Raw genomic sequence first — 22,258 nt, 5'->3', positions numbered from 1 at the left:
TTTCTTATTATACTTTTAATATTTGTAGAATCTGCAGTAGTTTAGTGGTATAGTAATTGTATTTAGAATTGCCATTTTGCTGTTCTCTTAAGTCATCATTGTTTTTCTTTTTTATCTTTTTATTTTTAAATCAGATATTTTGCAGCATTTCATTTTTTTATTCTTATTGGCTTTTTATCTATAAGTCTTTGTTTTATTTTTATTGTTTGTTTATGTATTACAATATCTAACAATCCTGGCTACTTAGGTATCATATTGGAATCTTACAACAATATATTTTCCTTTACTATTCCTTCTTTGAGTTATTTTAGTAACATACATGACACATTTATATGTTTTAAGCCATCTACATATTATAATTTTTTAACTAGCTTTATGTCTTTTAATGAAATAAAAAACATAGTATTTAGCCGAAACCGGTTTGGCTCAGTGGATAGAGCATCGGCCTGCGGACTGAAGGGTCCCAGGTTTGATTCCGGTCAAGGGCATGTACCTTGGTTGCAGGCACATCCTCAGTGGGAGGTGTGCAGGAGGCGGCTGATCGATGTTTCTCTCTCATCGATGTTTCTAGCTCTCTATCCCTCTCCTTTTCTCTCTGTAAAATATCAATAAAATATATTAAAAAAAATAAAGTACAAAAAAAACCAAAAACATAGTATTTATTTGCCCACATATTTCCCTTTCTGTTGTTCTTTATCTTTTTCCTAAATATTTTAATTATTACCTGATGTTATTTTCCTTTAAAGTTTTTTTTGTTTTTTGGATTTGTTTGTTGCATTTACTGTAGTATAGCTCTATTTGCAGCAAAGTTTTCTTGTTATGTGTGTGGAAATAAAATGTCATTGTTTTGCCTTCTTTTATGATATCACTGGGTATAGAATTCTTAGTTGACATTTTTTTCAAAGTCTTCTTGCTTCCTTATTTTGGTTGTTACATAATCTTTTTATTGTCTCCCATATGTTACATGTAGTTTTTCTTTTCCTGTTTTCAAGATTTTCTCTTTCTCTTCATCTTTTAGCTGTTTGACTCTGATGTATCTAAGAATGGTTTTACTTGGGTTCATCCTACTTAGGAATAGTTGAACTTCTTGGATCTATGGGTTCATATTTTCCATCAAATGTAGGAAGTTCTCAAACATAATTTCCTGAAATTTTTGTTGTTTTATTTCTTCTCTTTTCCTAAGATTCTAATTATACAGATGTTGCTGCTTGATATTTTCACATATGTTTTTGAGGTTTTATTCATTTTTTCTTCAATATTTTTTCTGCTTGTATCAGCGTGGGTAAGCTCTATTTTTTCTGCAGATTCCAATCTGTTATTGAGTCTGCACATTAAATTTTTATTTCAATTTTCATATATTCCACTCCTAGAAATTTTATTTTTTTAGAACTTTTATTTCTATAAAGAGATACCCTATTCTATTATTCATTAATGCCATCTTTACCTTTAAAATTTTAAGTCTATTTATAACTTCTGCTTTGTAGTCTTTGCTAAATCCAAAACCGGGACCCAGTTGGTGTCAACTTCTATTGATTGTCTTTATTTCCTTAATAAGGGTTACACTTTCCTGTTTCTATGCATGTTCATTATTTTCTGCTTTGAGATTGGACATTTTATTTAATACATTGTAGTGACTCTGGATTATGTTATATTCTTCTGAAGATTACTGCTTTTTATTCTATTTTTCAGTTAACTTGTGTGAATTCAAACTACAATCTTTCCTCTTATAATGTAGCGGCTGACTTCTTGATCTATTCTTATGATTTCCCACTGCTGGCTTCTAGCATAGCCTCTTTTTGTATTTGCATTATTTGTCAGTCAGCCAAGTCTCTGGGCATACTCAGGGCTTGCCTTCTCAGTTTTTTCCTTGTTTCTAGGGATCTCACAGCCAGCTGCACTGCCATCTATAGGCTCTGTCCTGTGCACTGCAGATGCTTAAGGCTTCACTTTTTTTACAGCCCAGTTGTTGCATGGTTGAGGAGTGTGTTAGTTAAAAAATACATATATTACTCTGGCTGGTTTGGCTCCGGACTGAGGGGTCCCGGGTTTGATTCGGTCAAGGGCATGTATCTTGGTTGTGGGCACATCCCCAGTAGGGGGTGTGCAGGAGGCAGCTGATAGATGTTTCTCTCTCATTGAGGTTTCTAACTCTGGATCCCTCTCCCTTCCTCTCTGTAAAAAATCAATAAAATATATTAAAAATATTTTTAAAAGCAGAAAAATCACAGATATGACTTAAAGTAACTTTATCCTTCAAGAGGAGATTTCCTTCTCCATGCTTATTTGTTGGATACTTAAGGTCTCCTCCAATATCCTTGGATTTTAGCTGTTGAAGATTTGGGAATAATATATGTTCAGAATTTATGTTTTACTTTTTCTCTTGCTCTCTCATTGCCAAGATTTCCTTGTTAAATTTCCAGCTGCTTTCCCACTCATCAATGCTTATCTCTGGTACTTTTAGCTAATAAAGATGTAGTTTTCTCATACAATTTTCTGCAGCCATCGACCCTAGGATTGGGCAACGCACTTGGCCCAGAAAGCCACATTCTCATAATTATTGCCCTTTCTAATTGAAAAATTTTAGCTCAAACTCTCCTACAGCTGCAGTCTACTTTTGTATACTCCACTATCTTAAAATTTTTAATTTATGCAGTTTGTCTAATTTTTATTTGAAAGGAGGGTTCATCTGACTAGTTCACTCCTCTGCCATTGCCAGAAGTAGCAGTTGGAAAATATCTTTCTGTATAATTTAAAAAATATATTTGAGCCCTGGCTGGTATTGCTAAGTGGTTAGAGCGTTGGCCTGCTGACTGAAGGGTCACGGGTTCAATTCCTGGTCAAGGGCATGTACCTGGATTGCAGGTTCAATTTTGGCCCTTGTCGAGGCCCGTGTGGGAGGCAATCAATCGACGTGTCTCTCTCACACTGATGCTTCTTTCTCTCTCTCCCTTCCCCTCACTCCCTTCTATTATCTCTAAAAATCAATGGAAAAAATATCCTTGGGTGAGGATTAGCAAACAAACAAAAAAATATATTTGAGATTATTGTATACACCTCCTATGACTTTTTACTAAATAAATTATGCTTTGGTTATTTTTTTCTATCTCAGCACTTATATCATTTTTTAATGGTTTCAGTGGATTTATTAATACAATATACTCACTTATTTATCCATTTATCTGAATACAAATAGAGAATCTCCAAATGTGTGTTTTTTATAATAAACACCAATATTATAAGTGATACATACATTTTTTTGAATGTGTATGATTATTTCTATAACAAATATTCTTCAGAGGGAATTTGATGGATCAAAATATAGGTGTATATAAAATTTGGATATTTCCAACTTATCCTTCAAAATGGCTGAACTAATTTACACCCTACCTATATAGACTAAGAGTGCTCATTCACTTTTCTACATCCTCACTAAACCAGGATATAATCAAGATTTGTAAGTCATAATCAATGAGGGCATCATAAAATTTGCATTCTGACCACTTATAATTTATATTTCATTAATAATAAAGAAGTAGATTCACAGAATATAAGTTCTAAGAAAGCATGAACTTGGTCTGTTTTTGTTCACTGCTGTATCCACAGAACAGTGCCTAACACATAGTAGACATTCAGTAAATAGTTGTTGAGTGAATGAACAAAAAAATAAATACCTGAAAAAATATAGGTCAGAACCAGCGGGAATATTGGGGTTTACCAATTTAACTGCTGCAAATGGGTAAGATGAAGACCAAAAAGTTAATTACCTGCCTAAGATCTCACACTTGGTGAACCGCAGGGACACAGCTGAATCGCAGGCTTCATGAGTATCCATTCAAAAACTGGAAAGTCAGACGCCATGTAGATGAGTCTAAAGAAATTAAGCTTTACAAAATGAATTACCAAGCCTTAGGCCAATCAATAATTTGGCATTATATAATGTACTAACAAAAAAATACATTTGACATGCACATATGTACCTATCACTGTGTTTATATATGAAAAATGCCCTTGACTATCAAAAGGATGGTAGCTTCTTTGTAGAAAAAATCAATTGCTTCTCCATGACTCCTCTTGTTTTTCTATTTCCTGTCACTGTTCCTAAGAAGTGAGGGATGAAAGAGATGGCTTTCAGTTGGTCTCCTTGCATATTAGCTATTTTCCTTATTAAAGCTTATAGATGAGGGTGGCTTAGAGTATAGTAAATTTTCTCTATCCTACCCCACTCTGCCAGATACTCCCATGTTTTTCCTTAGCAATGAATATCCCTTTATCTGAATATAGCTTTCATATCTGACATTCTATGTTAGATAAAATATTTAGTAATGTCTTCAAAAGCACAAACATACTAAAATTTTAGGCTGCAGCTGAAATTTCATAACGGAAAGCATCTCATATCCCTACAGAATTAAAATGCAATATCAGCATATCTGAGAGGAAATCTGTTCTATATTCCTGTGGTGCTTTCAAAGTTACCAGGGATGTTAAAAGTCTCCACAACTATTATTTTTACCAGCACCTGAAGTTGCTGCTTCTACAATATTTTTAAACTATCACCTAATGCCCCAAAATGACTCCAAACACACACTTTCCCACAAGTGAATCTGTGTCAGAGTAAATTCTTCAACACTTGTTTATAATTCACCAAATAAAGATTATTTGTGTTCAGATTATCTTTTTTTGTTTTGTTTTTTTAAAAATATATTTTATTGATTTTTTTTACAGAGAGGAAGGGAGAGAGAGAGTCAGAAACATCAATGAGATAGAAACATTGATGAGCTGCCTCCTGCACACCCCCTACTGGGAATGTGCCCGCAACCAAGGTACATGCCCTTGACCGGAATCGAACCTGGGACCCTTCAGTCCACAGGCTGCTCTATCCACTGAGCCAAACCAGCTAAGGCGGTATTCTTTTTTATTGTGACATATAAATAAAATTTACTATCCTAACCATGTCTAAGTATATAGCTCAGTAATGTTAAATATATTCACATTGTTGTGAAACAGATCTCCTGAACTTCTTCATCTTGCAAAACTGAAACTCTGAACCCATTAAACAACAACTCCCCACTTGTCTCTCCCTCAAAACCACTAGTAATCACCAGTTTACTTTCTGTTTGATTGCATTAGATACCTCATGTAAATGGAATCATAGTGTCTTTTGGTGACTAGCTTGTTTTACTTAACATAATGTCCCCAAAGTTTATCTACATTGTAGCATGTGACAGGACTTCCTTTTCCAGGCTCAATAATGTTCTATTGTATATATTTACCACATTTTGTTTATCCATTCATCTACTAATAGACACTTAAATTGCTTTTACCTCTTGGATATTGTGAACAGTGCTGCTAGGAATATGGGTAAGCAAATAAAAATCTTTTCAAGACCCTATTTTTAATTTTTTTGGATATATTACCAGAAATGAGATGGCTGTGTCATATGGTAGTTTATTTTTAATGTTTGAGATACTTCTATACTGCTTTTCACAATAGTTGCACCATTTTAAAATTACACTAAAAGTGTACAAGTTTTCCAATTTCTTTCCATCCTTACCAAGATGTATTTTTCTTCCTTCCTTCCTTCCTTCCTCCTTCTTTCTTACATTTGGCAGTAGGAATTCTAATCATTGCAAGGTGATATTGTGGTTTTGATTTGCATTTTTTTCTGATGATTAGTAATGTTGAGCATTTTTTTCAGATACTTTTTGGTCATCTGTATATTATTGGTGGATAAATGTCTATTCAAGTCCTTTGACCATTTTTTAATCAGGTTATTTTATTTTTCTGTTGTTAAGTTGTAGGAGTTTTAAAAATATACTCTTATCAGGTATATGATTTGCAAATATTTCGTCCATTCCATAGATTACCTTTTTACTCTGTTGCTTGTGTACATATGTTTGAGCTTTGAGTCTAGAGACAATACTTTACATTTTCCTTTTAGAAGTATCATTTTTAAAGTTTAACATTTTAGTTCTTAATTTAAAATTTTTTTATTATTTTCAAATGTATAAAAGTGAAAGAAAATAGTATAAGAATTGTGACTGCTGGGTCATGTACATTTAGTTTTGTAAGAAGCTGCCAAACTGTCTTTTACAGTGGCTGTGCTATTTTGTATTCCCATCAGTGATGAATCCTTACCAGTGTTTGGCATTGTCCATGTTCTGAATTTTGGCCTTTTAAATAGATAGGTAGATTTTAATATCACATATAGAATACCACTATCTGCTATCACTGATAGATCTACAGTACTGCCCCCCATATTCATGGAGGATACATTCCAAGACCCCCAGTTGATGTCTGAAATCATGGATAGTACTGAACCATCTATATATTGTGTTTTTTTTTCCTATAAAGTGCAACTTATAATTTAGGCACAGTAAGAGATATACAACAATGACTAATAAAATAAAAGCAATTATAACAATATTCTGTAAATGCCCTTGTCGGTGTGGCATAGTTGGTTGAGCGTTGTCCTCTGCACCAAAAGGTCACCGGTTCGATTCCCGGTCAGGGCACATGTCCAGGTTGTGAGTTCAGTCCCCAGTCAGGTGCATACAGAAGGCAACTAATAGATACACAAGAGGCAACTGATTAATCTCTTTCTCTCTCTCTCTCTCAAAAATCAATGAAAACATATTAAAAATAGGAACTTAAAAAACAATATACTGTAATAAAAGTTATGTGAATGTGGTCTCTTTCTCTCCCAAAATACCTTATTGTACTCTAATCGTCCTTTTTCTTGTGATAATGTAAGATGATAAAATTCCAAACCTATTCCTGAATCTGTGTAACCATCCTTATCTGCAAAAAATGGCTTGGCGTCACTATCACACAACACATTACCATAAATTGAAACATGTCTTCCACCCACAAATTTAATGCCTTTTCCATCTTAACTAAGCTCTTATTATGCACTCTGGCTATAAATTTTGCAGTTTGAGGTGTGACAGAAAAACTAGCATGCATTTCTTTTTCCTTCTTTACAATTTCACAGATGGAAGATTTGTTCTTACTGTGTAGATCTCAGCAACCTTAGCATACATTACTACCCCTTTCTTTATTAAGTTGAGAACTTTCATCTTTTCACTTAAAGAGAGCACCTTACAGCTTCTCTTTGGCATTGCTGAACTGCCAGCAACAATGTTCTTGTGCTTTGGGGACAGTATCAAGTAAAATAAGGGTTACTTGAACACAAGTACTGTGATACCAGGACAGTTCATCTGATAAACAATTAAGTGACTAACAGGCAGAGAGTGAATACAGAGTGGAGATGCTGGACAAAGAGATGATTAACATCTGGATAGATAGAGAAGGACAGCATGAGATTTCATCATGCTACTTAGAATGGCATACATTTTAAAACTTGTAAATTCTTGGTTTCTAGAACTTTCCAGTTAATATTTTTGGACAGTTGTTGACTGCAGGTAACTGAAACCATAGAAAGAGAAACCATAAATATGGGGGAGGGGAGGGACTACTGTACTTATTTGGAAACGATTATAATATAATGAATAGAGCAAGACTCTAGATTTGAAACTTGGTTCTGCCATTTATTCATTCATTTAAATATATGCTACCAATTACCTATTACTTTTACAGTTTTGTGCCTGGCACTGAGTACAAAATGGCAAACAAGACAGACATGATTCTTGTCTTCCCTGAATTAACCATTTAATGGGAGATACAGCTGAGTTAACAGGTCATTACCACTGTGTGTGATAAGAGCTTGTGGCAGAGTTTAGTAGGTGTTCATCAATCTGTCTTCTCTCCTTCCCTAGCATACAGCTGGATATTAGCTAGTTTCTGTGCAGTTAAGTAGATCTATTTCAAAGGTAAATGGACGAATCACAGTGGTTGAGTTCATGAAGAAAGGGGAGGATACAAGGATGACACCTAGCTTTGTCTGGGACACTGGACGAGGAGCTTGAAACACAGGAGGAAGAGCAGGTATGAAGAGTAAAGAAATTAGTTCAGTCCTGAATAGGTTGAATTTGTTTTGTGTTTTTTAAAAATATATTTTATTGATTTTTTTACAAAGAGGAAGGGAGAGAGGGATAGAGAGTTAGAAACATCGATGAGAGAGAAACATCGATCAGCTGCCTCCTACACACTCTCTATTGGGTATGTGCCCGCAACCAAGGTACATGCCCTTGACCAGAATCGAACCCGGGACCCTTGAGTCCGCAGGCTGACGCTCTATCCACTGAGCCAAACCAGTCAGGGCCTGAATAGGTTGAATTTGAGGTAATTATGGCATATCCATGGAGAGATGTCTCTTAGCAAGTTGACATGTGTCCATGGAGCTCTGGAGAGAGATAAGTCACGGTTCTATTTTTGGAAGTCATTATCATGAAGATGGTAAGTAATGCTTGAAATAGAGAAATTGCTCAGAATGAATGCATAGAGATCATTCATTCATCAAATTATTCATTCAGTGCCAGCATGGGGTACGGGGAAGCAATGAAGATACAAGATCTTTCTCTCACTGAAATTATAATTCAGTGGGGAAGCCTCTGGAGACAAACAATAAATAAGTAAACACTTCCATAAATAAGATTTTCAGATAGTTCTAGTGGTAAAAAGAAAATAAACAGTATGAATTGCTGAGAATAAACACTATGGCAGAGATTTATTGTGTGTTTTAAACCCAGTGTGCCGGACATTGGGCGCCATTTAGTGCCGGTGGGTCTTGATCCAGCATCTGGAAGGGTTAAGGAAACCTGGAGAAGGGGCTGTGTGTAAATTAAATAAGAGTCCAGAGACAAAACATAATTTTGAAAGGCATAAGGGGGTGGGGGGAGCAGAGGAGCTTCGCTGAAGAAACCAAGTTCTCCTTCTCTCAGGACCCCTTGCTTTTTATTAACACAAATTGTCCTAAGGCAAGGTGGAGATATACACATCAAAGGATAGGGTTTCTATAGAATCCATTGTCGGAATGGGGAATTGCCTTAGGCTGTTCAGGTGTTTGGCCAACTGGAGGCAATAACGTGTAGATTAAGATACCCTGAGCTGTCTGGCAGCAAGCAATCATCCTTTTCAGGTTTGGGGAAATGCCTTTAGCCATCCCAGCAGGTGATAACATATGTGACTCAGCCCTTGTTGAGTCCCCAAGTTCCATCAACCTTTTGATGAAACTCTTGCAATTATGACATGCTGGAACTGGCTTCCAGCACCAGTGGTCAGAGAAAGACTTCTCTGAGATGTTGTACCATTGACATTAAGAGACAAGAGGGCCAAGGACTGAAGACAGAGGAAAACTGACATTTAAAAGCTGAAGAGAAAAAGGATCCACAAAGAAGATTAGAAAGGACTGACCAGAAACTTGAGAGAACATCCACAGACAAAGGTAGCAGAAGCCATGAGAAGAGAGCTTTTCAAGAATGAAAAGTTTAAAACACAAACAAGTGACCACTGAATTGACAACTAGGAGGCTGACAGGACCTTGGGAAGGGCTCCATTGCTGGAGTGGGGGAGGGCTGGAAGGTAGATCAATACAGGGTGAGAATAAAGTTAGAAGTGAGGAAGCAAACACAGAGGGAATAGACAGGTCTTTAACGAAGTTTGCTTCAGAAGTGAAGGATGGAAGTGAGGGAAAAACGAAATTTTTAAGCTGTGAAAAATAACAAGCATATTTGATGGAAAGTATATAGAGTATAGCTGGAAACTTATGAGAGAAAAAAAAACCAAAATAAAAATAATTCAGTGATTGTATGCTAAGTGCTTTATATAGTTTTCCTTATTTGTACAATACTAATATTATCCCCAGTTTAAAGATCAGAAACTTGAATCTCAGAGAGCTTGAATTCCTCAATTTACAGATAGTAATAGGTGTTGTGGGTCTAAATCCATGTCTGTATAACTCCAGACCTTGTTTATGACTTTTAAAAATGTTTTTAAAAATTACACAGACAGTCCTAGCCAGGTGGCTCATTTGGTTGGAGCATCATCCCATACATCAAAAGGTTGCAGGGTCAATTCCTGGTCAGGGCATATATGTACGTTGCAGATTCAGGACACAGGGGAAAGCAACCAATTGATGTTTCTCTCTCACATCGATGTTTCTCTGTATCTCCCTCTGTCTTCCTCCCTCTCTAAAATCAATAAAAATATATCCTCAGATGAGGATTAAAAAAAATTACACAGATAATTCATGGACATGTTCTCCATAAAATACCTAAACAATCAAGAAGTCCACTGCTAATCATTTGGTTTAGATCCTCCCAGTTTTTTCTCTGAGCATTTAATGTTGGAATAATACTATTACCTTTTAATGGCTCATCATCATTTAAAATCCAAGGTTCTTAGAACCATCAGGTCAAAATTTATTGGGGAACTGGATATCTACTCAGTCTCAAAATATTTCCCCACAAATGACTTATTAATTACAAAGAAGAAAAGTATCTATGCAAGGAAATCATCTGAATGGAGTGATCAGAAGTGTCCACCACCAGCTATGAGACAAGGTGACATCAGGTATCTCCTGATGCAACACATTTATAAGAATGCATCATTTGTATAGTGTCAGTGCACAATGTGCGAGCTCAAAATTTAATCATGAGAGAATTTTTATGTAAGCTCAAACTGAGGGAAAGCCTACAAAATAAACTTGCTTATACTCTTAAAAATATTGATATCCTGAAAGACAAAGAGAGGCCAAGGAACCATACCAGCTTAAAGAAGACTAAGGACACATGACAATTAAATGTAAAGTGTGATACAGGATTGAATCCTGGTTCAGAAAAAATGAGGAGGGGCATCTATAAAGGACGTTGCTGGGGCAATTGTTGAAATATATTAGATAGCAGTATTTTATCAATGCTCAATTTCCTCACTCTGATAATTATGCCATGGTTATATAAGAGCATGTTGTTTTTAGGAGATTCAAAAAATATTTACGTATTAAGAGTTATAATGTCTGCCTGACCAGTGTGGGTCAGTGATTGAGCATTAACCCATGAACCAGGAGGTCACGGTTCCTTTCCCGGTCAGGGGACATGCCCGGATTTCAGGCTTGATCCCCAGTGGGGGCAGGGGGACATACAGGAGGCAGCCCATCAATGATTCTCTCTCATCACTGATGTTTCTGTCCCTCTCTCCCTCCCCCTTCCTCTCTCTGAGATCAATAAAAAACTTTTTAAAAAGGTCATAATGTCTGCAACTTATGCTTGAGTAAGTTTAAGAAAAAATGTTTAGTGAAAGAGAGATATTGAGAGAGATAAATCAAAGTGGCAAAATGTTAACCATTGATCAAGATTCTAGGTGAACAGAGGGAAAGTAGGGGAGGGTGGGGGTAAGGGGAAGAGATCAACTAAAGGACTTGTATGCGTGCATATAAGCATAAGTGATGGATGCAGACAACAGGGGGCGAGGGTGAGGGCAGGACTGGGTGGCGGGGGGCAATGGGGGAATAAGGACACATTTGTAATACCTTAATCAATAAAGAAAAAAATTATAGTCAATGTTAGCTCTGATTAGCTTTGAGAAATGTGTACACATTTAATGTTTGCCCAGAGAAACATTTTCAAATGTCTTGGTCCAGTTTGGTTCCATTCTGGGGAGAAAGATACTTTAGCAAATTGAAACTTTACTCAGTGAAGTAATCCTGTCTTTTTTTTTTTTAAATTTCTTTATTGATTAAGGTATCACATATTTGTCCTCATCCCCCCATTCCCATCCCAAACCCCTCCCTATGCATGCCCCCACCCCCCTGTTGTCCGTGACCACTGGTTAGGCTTATATGCATGCATACAAGTCCTTTGGTTGATTTCTCCCCTTTACCCCCACCCTCCCCTACCTTCCCTCTGAGGTTTGACAGTCTGATCGATGCTTCCCTGTCTCCGGGTCTGTTTTTGTTCATCAGTTTATGTTGTTCATTATTTCCCCTAGATGAGTGAGATCATGTGATACTAGAAATACACTTATAAGAACCGAAAATGAGACAAGCAATAATGGTTATGCTGAGAGGCAAGTGAATCAGTCTGTAGTGAGTTTCTTTCTGGGCCAACAGTTCTTTTGAGTCCCAGGGCTGGGGCTCCAAAAGCAAGCTTCTCAGGCTAATCCTGAGCACTTTCTCTTTTGTCACTCTCACTTCCTATTCCCCCCCTTTCCCCCTACACTTGCCTTCCTTCTGTTGTCTGTCTGTTCACTTTGAAAACCACTGGTTTCAAAATGCACCTGTAGCTATTAATTTTGCATGTGTCTGATTTTACGGGCTTGTGAAGCTCCTGAAATTAAAGTAATTTTAAATGGGTTTTAATTACTAATGCTTTGGGCCATTACCTTTAGCAAAGTCAGCAAAACAATGAGGGTTACCTTAGTTTGTCTCTTTGAAGAATGTACTCTTTTGGGCTCTAACTAAATAAGAACAACTGTCTAACTAGAAAAATAAATAGAGGATAATAAAAAAAAGATTCCAGGTGAAGAGTATAATACTGTCTACTCTTAGAATTTTTGTTGAATTTTTTTTTCTTCAAAATAAAACGTTAAGTAAAAAAAGTCCAATGTCCTTACAGAAGGCCCTATGTAATCTGACCTCAGAATTCTCTCTTGTTCCACCACTGGCCCCAGAACTTCTGCTCGAGCCACTAAGGCTCCTAGCTGTTCTTCAAACACAATGAGAACGCTCTCGCCCTGGGTCATCGCTAGGCTTTCCCTAGGGCCCAACATCTTATGGCTCACTCTTTGCTTCACATAGGCCTCTGCTTAAAGGTCACTGCCTTGCCTGCCAGCTCTAAAATAGAGTCCCCGTTACTTTCTATCTCCTTACTGTGTGTGGCACACTATAGGTTGCCTGACACATCCTCCAGTTTTAACTCCACGTTTTCTCTGCCTTTACTCTTCATACTACAAAAACCAACACTTAATTTCCCAGTTTTCTTTGCAACTAAAGATGGCCATATGATAGTGTTCTGGCCAATAATAAGTAAAAAGAACTCTCTTGTTGCCTATGCTTTTCTTCCTCCTCCTTCATGCTTGGAACGCTGATCTATTGCATAGAAGAGCAGAAGCCACATCCTGGTAGTAGAGCAGGAAGCTAAAAGGAGCTTCATTCTTTCATGATCTACCCCCAGCTTTCTTCCCCCTTACCTGCATTTCTATTGCACATGATAAATAAATCCTTATTTATTTAAACCTCAGCTAATGAGGTTTTCTCATACACTGAACACGGTAAAAATGATACACCATGCTTTATTTTTCTTCATAGGACTTTTCATTATTGGATATTATGATTTATATTTATTTGTTGATTTGTTTATTGTCAAACTTATATTAGAATGTAAGTTTCTTGAGAGAGTAATTTGATGTTTTACTTTTTTCTGTGTCCCAGCATCTAGAACTTCCTGAGAGTTAAAATACTTAATCAGTATTAACATTTGTCAGGTAAGTGCATTGCCTTGCAACTTGCTTATTTCCATGTTAGTAGCTATAGTTCTACCTATTTTTTTTTGCATCAACATTCTTTGTAACATGGTGTCCCCATGACTTTATTTATCCATTTCCCTACAGACAGGCATTTGCATGTTTTCCTTATTTTTTTTATACACACTGTACATACAACTATGCTCACCTGTGACTATTGCTGCAGGACAAAAATTATCCTGCAAAAAGTCTGACTCAGTATACTTCCACCAATGGCATATGAGACTAGCCACTACCCTACATTGTTGATCAAGCCTATATCAATCAACTCTTATTTCTGCCAGTCTGAAGGGTTGAGGAGTAGGAAGGCTATATCTTAATGTTGATTTTATTTGCATTTTCCTAGTAACTAGTGAGACTATCTTTTTATATGTACAGTATTGGATCATTGATTTTTTTCTATATCCTTTGCCTAATTTAATCAAATCTATATCATTACAAAAGTTATTGTTGCTTTTATATATTGATCCTTTGCCAGTTTTTTTATGTTGCAAATATATTGTATCAGACTGCATTTGTTTTTAAAAGTTATTTATGGCATCTTTCATCAAATAAAAGTTTTAATATTTTATGTAATAAAAACTATCCAATTTTTTCTTTATGATGTATACATACTGTATCTTGTTTAGAAACATTTCATCTCAGTGATTATAAATATATTCAACAGTATTTTCTTCTAATATTTTTATAGTTTTGATACTTTACATTTAGACATTTGATACTTTACATTTAGACTTCATCTGTTATTTATACTTACACTAGAGGCCTAGTGTACAAAATTCATGCACTTGGGGTGGGGGGGCGGGTCCCTCAGCCCGGACTGTGCCCTCTCACAGTCTGGGAGCCCTTGGGAGATGTCCGACTGACGGCTTAGGCCCGGTCCCCTAGGGAAGTGGGCCTAAGCCGTCAGTCGGACATCCTTAGCAGTGCCGTGGAGGCAGGAGAGGCTCCTGCCACCATCACTGCTCTCACCAGTGCCTGGCTTCTGGCTGAGTGGCGCTCCCCCTGTGGGAGTGCACTGACCACCAGGGGGCAGCTCCTGCATTGAGCATCTTCCCCCTGTTGGTCAGTGCACATCATAGCAACTAGTCGTTCCGCTGTTTGGTCAATTTGCATATTAGCCTTTTATTATATAGGATATGAAGTTGAAATAGATCTAACTTTGTTTTTATCCAAATGGATAGCCAATTATTACATCATTAATTTGTTCTTCACTGATTTGACATAAAATCATATGTACAATTGGCACGTGGGGCAGGGAACTTGGGGCCCACTGACTATGGAACAGAGATGCAGGAGAAACCTTGCCAAAGGCCTCTGGAACTCCTTCCTCTCTCAGCTGAAGGTTCTTTCCACAGGTGCAACCTCTAGTACATACAGTATATACCAGGGGTCCTCAAACTTTTTAAACAGGGGGCCAGTTCACTGTCCCTCAGACCGTTGGAGAGCTGGACTATAGTTCAAAAAACAAACAAACTATGAACAAATTCCTATGTGCACTGTGGGCCCGGGACAAGTTGGCTGCTAAGCAGGACAGGCAGCGGCACCCAGCAGGCCGGATAAATGTCCTCGGTGGGCCACATGTGGCCCGCGGGCCGTAGTTTGAGGACGCCTGGTATATACCTACCTGGTTTTGACTCTATTGATCTATTTGTCCATTTTAGTTCCATTACCTCTGCTGTAGTCTTTTGCAGCAAGAGTTCAGGAATCTGGAGAAGGGGCTGCGACATAAATGAAGAGACTAGACAAGAAATATAAATTTGGAAGGCATGGGGGAAAGCCAGGCGGAGGCCTCACCCTCTAGTGAAGTGGGCTCCCAGAATGTCTGGACCCACGGCTTATTATTTACACATCTTGCCCTTTAGCAAAGCAAACATACATATCAAAGGTAAGGTTTGGTAAACAGTAAAGGATTATCAGGTTAGGGGATCAACTTCAGCCATTTGGCCAGCAGCAGGGTAATATAATGCTGATATTCAGCCCCGCTGAGTATCAAAGCCCATCAGCCTTCTGGAGACTTCTTGTATAATTATGACCTGCTGGTCTTAGGCTCCCACATATCCCTCTTTTAAAATTGGTATAACTTGCAGTACATTTTGATATATGATATAGAAATTCCCTCCTAATTGTTATTTCAATTTTTTTTAGCTAATTATATGCTTTTTCTTTTAGATGAACTTGAGAATGATTTTGCTTAGTTTTATAAAAATCCTACTGACATGTTATTGGGATTATATTGAGTTTCTAGAATAATTTAGAGAAAACTGATAACTTTATAAATTTGAACTGGTCAACAGAAAGGGATTATTTTTCTGCATTTATTTAGATCTTTTTTATAGCTTCAGTAATTTTGTTTTACATAGTTTTTTTTTTACATAAGTATTGAAAATGTTTCTGCTTAGTTTATTTCCAGCTATTTTGTAGGTTTGTTGTAATTATGAATTAGGCCATTTTCCCCTTGACATTTCTAATCAGTTATTATGGTACACACGAAAGCTAATCAGTTTTTGTATATTGACTATATATATCTGAAGTAAACTCTCAAGTTTTCAGTTGATTTTCTTGGATTCTCCAGGCAGATGTTTCTGCCATCCACAAGAGCCCAATACGTTAGTTTCCATATGGCATTGCTTCCCCCATGAGTGTTAAGTTTGGTAATTTAAAATATTAGCATGGAAATTTAAGGGAACTAAAAATGTTTTAATTTAAAGCATAGCATTAATTGTGATAAATAAAATAAGACATTTCAAGGTATACTTTTTACTTATCAACTGTTATTTTATATTTTACCTTGGCTTTGAAATGATAGTTACTTAAAATTAAAAAAAATAAGCCACGGTTAAATAGAATTGTGTATTGAAATTAGCATTCACCTAGGAAGTATTAGATTTTACTTTTACCTAAAATGGATAGGACATTAAGAATCGGTCAATGCTTCTTTAACAAATTATCTACCATTATCTAGGAGTGATCCATCAGAGGCTACTATTAAGCTTCTGAGAAAGCTTATATATTTGAACAGAGGAGTTAAAGATCCTACTGAATGTAGTTTCAATTTTCAAATGGGAATTACAGACCAAATAAAATTTACAAATTATTTTCTTGATCATATGCTTGATATTTGATCATTTGTATGGGCCATTTGAGTTTTATGGTCAGATCAGCATCTATAAAATCCCACTTGCTAAATAGCAGTGGACTGTCAGAGAAACAGATGATGAAAATAAAAAAATACAGACTTTTTATGCTAAAATATGTAATACCATAATTTTATGTTAACGTAAGTTTTAAAATATTATTTTTTTTCTCCAAGGAAAAAATAAGGGTCTTTCAGTTATGTTCAACAAATTTTTGGTTTTGAAATGGCTGTTACCTTATTTCAACTCTTGTGACCATTCTCAATAATATTTTGAAACAAAAATGAAGAAAATGACCAAACAAATAAAACAAGCCCATCTGTTGGTCTCTCTTGTTTTCCTAGCACAGAGAGCCAACATGGGAAGGCACTAATCCAGTTCTCAAAACTGATTTAGCTCTTTCTTGGTGCACTCAGAGTTTAAGAGTTATACTAACAACACACTTATTGAATCTCCAAGTATGAAAGTTTCATTTCATGTAAGCATAGGCTCAGTGATCTTTAAACAAAAGACCATGTGCCCCCAATTCCTCCTCCCTGCTCCCCCTTTTTTTCATTACAATTACCACAGGAAAGGGAGCTCTGGAAATATCAAGGGAGAGAAGAGTAAATGAAAGAGTAGATAAAACCCCAATGTCTATTCAACTATAAAACCTAGCAGAGCAGGCACTGGGGAACAAGAATAGAATTCCTTAAGATAAGAAGTGCAGAAACAGAGTGTGAAGATTTCTTTTAGTTTTAAATATATCAACCCAAGTTGAGCATTTTTTTTTATCATATTAAAAGGGTACCCACTGGAACTTGGAAATACATACAGGTTGATCATGGAAAATGATGAGGGTGGTCCCATTTTTTTTCACTTAGATTGCAGACCCTGGAATATAGTTGTATGAAAACACTTTCACATTTATTCCTTTCCCATTTTATTGCTATTACTCCCCCCATTTAAATTTTATAAGCCATTTCTACACAGATAATTGCAAGAGCTCAGGAAATCAAGCAGCTTTTTAATTTTTCCCTCAAGAGAAAGGATATTCTTTACAGGTTACATTTTGTAATCAGAAATGGAGGGGAGAACTCAGCAAGGTTGTTTTGTTGAAATTATATGTAGGCTGTATGAAAATTCTTGGCCATTCTTTCACTCTTAAAAACCAAATTACCTACCAAAGCAACAAGAATTAGGAAAGATTAAATATATTCCTTAAAAATCCACTTTCTATTTTTTTCTGCCAACATTAAGAATTCCTTTTGGAAATACAATAATTATTGAGACAAAATTCAGTAAAGCTACTTATAGTCCAGGGGAAATAGTATTTTGTGTTGAGGAGGTGAGTTACACATCAGATTATATCAGCACAAGCAGGTGAGATTCAACATTTTTTACTTCTCTTTTTTTCTCCCTTTATTAGACTTCCCTGGTTTTCTGCACTTAGTTTTACTAAGCTTCACTTTGCTTCACCAGCTTAATAGGATCTGGGCAGGCAGCACATATATGATGTCCTGAAAACACACTGCCCTATGTAAACAATTGTTTTTGGCAATTCGGAGGTTTCGTGGCAGGATTGCATTTTTTTCCTGCCTCAAAATGAAATGTTTAGGCCAAAGTTAGAACTGCATGTGCAGTTTTATGAACTGGCATATTCAAACCTTACAATTGTGTGTTTAAAAAGAGGAATTTGATCTTTTTTTCTCTTTCTTCTTTGGAACTCCTTCTTTCCCTAGTTCCTTTGTTTTTCTCTTTTACAGAACATTTTCATATCTTAGTATATCTATCCAGCATCTGTTTCTCCTCAATAACAATTCTCATTCAAAAATAATAACTCTTTGTCCTCTTTGGACATGTTTTGTGTTGTCCCCACCTATGAAGTTCACCAGCGTGTGTTGAAGGTTAACAGTTCCATTTCTGGAATTCTCTTGGATCCGTTTTGGAGCAAAGTGCCAAAGTATATAAGGAGGGCTCAAATGTATCTGGACTCTGCCAAGTCCTTTGAGGAAGGCTCCACAGAGTTGCATCTTTGCCAGCTCCCTTCTGTTCTCACTGGGCCTGGCTTCTTCATGATTCGACACGTGATCTTTTATCATTTGCTCATATGAAAAAAGAACCTTGGGATGAATAGAAGCAACAGAATCCTTATTTATGCAACAACACTCTAACTTGCCCAATAACAGGTAGAAAATTGTTTCTTACTTTACTGAGTTTTCTGCTCTTCTACTTTCCAACCCACAGCACCCAGGGTCATGAATGGTTCCATTGATCATTTTCAAATGGTCCCATCAATCATCAGCAATGACCAAAGTTGCTCAAAGAGCTTTTCCCACAATTACTGTAATAGTAGAAAGAGTAGGTGAATGACAAAGGCCCTGCTGGAAATGGTAGAAGGGACCCTTTTACAGTGTTTTGCTTGAGGGGCATTGGGTCACAGGGTCACTCCATTAACATCCTGTCTATCCTCTGAGATGTGTTAAGCTGTTTGCTTCAGTTGTAACTTTCTGTTGCAAGAGACAGTAACTCAACCCAAAGTGGCTCAAGCAGAAAGAGATTTTAGTGGCTTGTATAAATGAAAAGCTCAGAGTTGCAGCTGTCTTCTTATGTAGCTAAAATGTGGGGCTCAGGTGATGTGATAAGGCCACTGATTTCTCTTATTTTATAAATCTTTTAGTGTTGGCTCATTCATAGGCAAGCTCTCCTTTCAGACTCACAATCTGGCTGCAGAAGCTTCAGAACTTATATCTTCTCTGTTTCACATCCATAAGGAATCAGTGCAGGCCGACATTTGATAGTAGATGGGTTAGCCTCATAAAACTGGATTTCCAGTGGCTCTGGAAAGAGGAGCACTACTGGAGATCTGACACTCCTGGATATTAATTAACCCTGGAGCCATCCTACCTCAGGACTTGTGATCTGAAAGAGTAACTTATTCTTACTGATTAAACTATTTTATGTTAAGTTTTCTTGTTATAAGGGAAATTATCTTTAAAAAAATATTTTTATTGATTTCAGAGAGGAAGGAGAGGGAGAGATAGAAATATCAATGAGAATCATTGATCGGCTGCTTCCTGCATGCCCCCTACTGGGAGTCGAGCCCACAACCTGGGCATGTGCCCTTGACTGGACTAGAACCTGGGACCCTTCAGTCCGCAGGCCGATGCTCTATCCACTGTGCCAAACCAGCTAGGGCAGGAAATTATCGTTTTTACTCTTTTATATTTTAGCCTACATTTTTTTCTAGTTCCATTGTTATCTTATTTGGTTCATTCAGCAGAAAGCATACTAACTGATAATTGTCATACTGGCTCTAATTGGGTCATATATCCATCCCTGACCATTCATAATGGGAATGTGATGTGTGATTGGCCTCAGCCTCAATGCCCCAGTCCACTTCTGCAGTGGGATGAGTTTATCCCATCTGACTACGTAGACTGAGTGTGGAGAAAGGGGAAGAATATCTTCGGGGAAATGAGGATATGGTTTCCATTAAATAGTGAAATAGATACTGTGAAGCAAAAACATCATGTGTCCAGTACTTTATCCTTTTGAATGTGCCTTCTATTATAGAGTGGCCTGAAATTGTCAGTATAGTAAATTAAGGAGTTGTGATTTGTTACTTGGATTGGTAGCCCAGAATATATAACTTTGAAGGTTTTAAATCAAAGGTAGAGCTGCTATGCTATTGAATCATCTCATTAGCCTATGAATCAATATGTTTCTTCAATTAGGGCCTCCTATCTCCAGCTTTGGAACATCAGCCATTTCAAGGTAAGTGGCCCATGGCCAAGACGGACAAAGGATGGTTGCTTCATAATCTAGAACTCTCAGAGGATATTGACAAACCCAGGCAGCTATTTAAGCAGCATGTGCCACCCCACAGGCCTGTGTTCTTCTGGCCCCTTTCTCTCATACCCCTGACATTCATTAGGTCTCATGGCTCTCAGACTCAGCCTGGGATGTAGACAGTGGGGTCTCAGGTCAGGTTGTGTCTAGCGATTTCAATTGTGCTGTTGGCTGGAATTCCATCTGTCAAGCGGGTTTTACAGTCAGCCATTCGATAGCAGTAGGGTTAGCTCATGAAACTGGATTTCCTGCATATCTGGAAACAGGAGCACCCCTGGAGATCTGACATGCTCTGAGAAAATTAGGAGTTAGTTTTAGCTATTCCTGGTTAGTCTCTGTTGAACCTAATGTATTCTAACACTTGAGGATATAAAACACACACACACACACACACACATACACACACACACACACACAGAATAATTTATTTTTTATATTGTGAACTTAAGTAACTTCATGGCAAGAGAATCTAATCAACATTGAACTATTTACTTGTAAATAGTAATTTTCCACAGTAATTTTCTCTTTGTCAATTGACAGACGTGGATTTTTATCTACTTATAATTAGTGTGAGCATACTAATTTTTGTTTAAGAAAAGTTTTCTTTACCTTGGCATTCTGATTTGTTTTCATAGATGGAAAAAAACAAACAAACAAACAAAAAAAAAAAAACACACACAGTGAGAAGGAGAAGGAATCATCCCTGGAGAGTTGGGAGGAATATGTGGGGTCATACTTTCCCAGAGTTAAAGAAACCTTAAAGGACCCTGAACCCTCCCCACATCTTTGATAACTGCCTTTCTAGACTAATAGTCACTGGAGCAGCTTTCCCAAGCAAGAAAGGACCTCTCCCAATCTCGCTCCACACACCCAGGGGGGACCCTCCCTTACAAAGGAAAAATGAAATCCATCCTTTAGGTGTGCTAGGGTCCACTTGTCTGCCATGGGCCTGTATCTTTGCCCCCTGCTTTACTGTGTTGTTAGGTTATCTCACTGGTTTCCCACACAGGAAGGAAGCAGAAATGATGCCCCTCTGGGACAGTCCTCCATATCATTCCCTCTAATGTCTTTTTTTTTTTTAAGTGCAATTACACACCAATAGTTTCTAATCTATCAAAACATTAAGTTAAGGAAGTAGCGAAGTTAGCTTTAATTAAAACCACAATTATTTGTTCAGCTGTCCCTGGGTTCATGGCTTGTAAAACGATTTAGCTTCAAACCCTGCTGCCTAAGTCCTTTGGGAGTTTCACACAAAACCCTTTCTGCTCCACCAGGGCAGTGCCTGCCCCAGTTTCACCAGTTATTCAGGAGCAGGCCTGGAGGGCTTCGCCCTGGTGCTACTTCCATGGTCAGGCTCTCCAAGCACCTGCTGCATTGGGCAACGCAGAGAACTGCAGAACTTTGGGACACACAGTCACTTTCTTTTGTTTGGGGGGCTAGAGGCCTTTAAGGATACTTCAAGAAATTCCTGAAAATTCTCCTAGGGCTGTGAGGAAGGGAGAGAGAAGAATCAGGCACAGTCTTCCTTTGTGAGCTTTTCTCTGGTTCTTTACACTTTCACTCCCAGGAGGGTCTTTTATGTTCCTCCCAACCCCAGCCCCAGAGCGTTAATGGACATTGGCAAGCATCTTTCAAAGGAAATGGGGGTGGGGTAATGCTGCAGACATGTATGCACATAGCGGCACGTTTTCCCCGCAGGACCCCAGAGAGGAGGATGAATCAGAGCTCAGTATCTGGCTGATTTTCAAGTGCACGTGAAGCAGCGCTTCGAGCAGCCTGGATCTGAACAAGGCGATTTGGACTTTAAGCAAATGCACGACGGCCAGCGCAGATCACTGACCGCGGGCCAGGGGCGGGGCCTGGAAGCCTGGGTG

Source organism: Plecotus auritus, assembly GCF_963455305.1.
Source record: "Plecotus auritus genome assembly, chromosome: 3".
Lineage (NCBI taxonomy): Eukaryota > Metazoa > Chordata > Mammalia > Chiroptera > Vespertilionidae > Plecotus > Plecotus auritus.
This window is presented reverse-complemented; position numbering follows the sequence as displayed.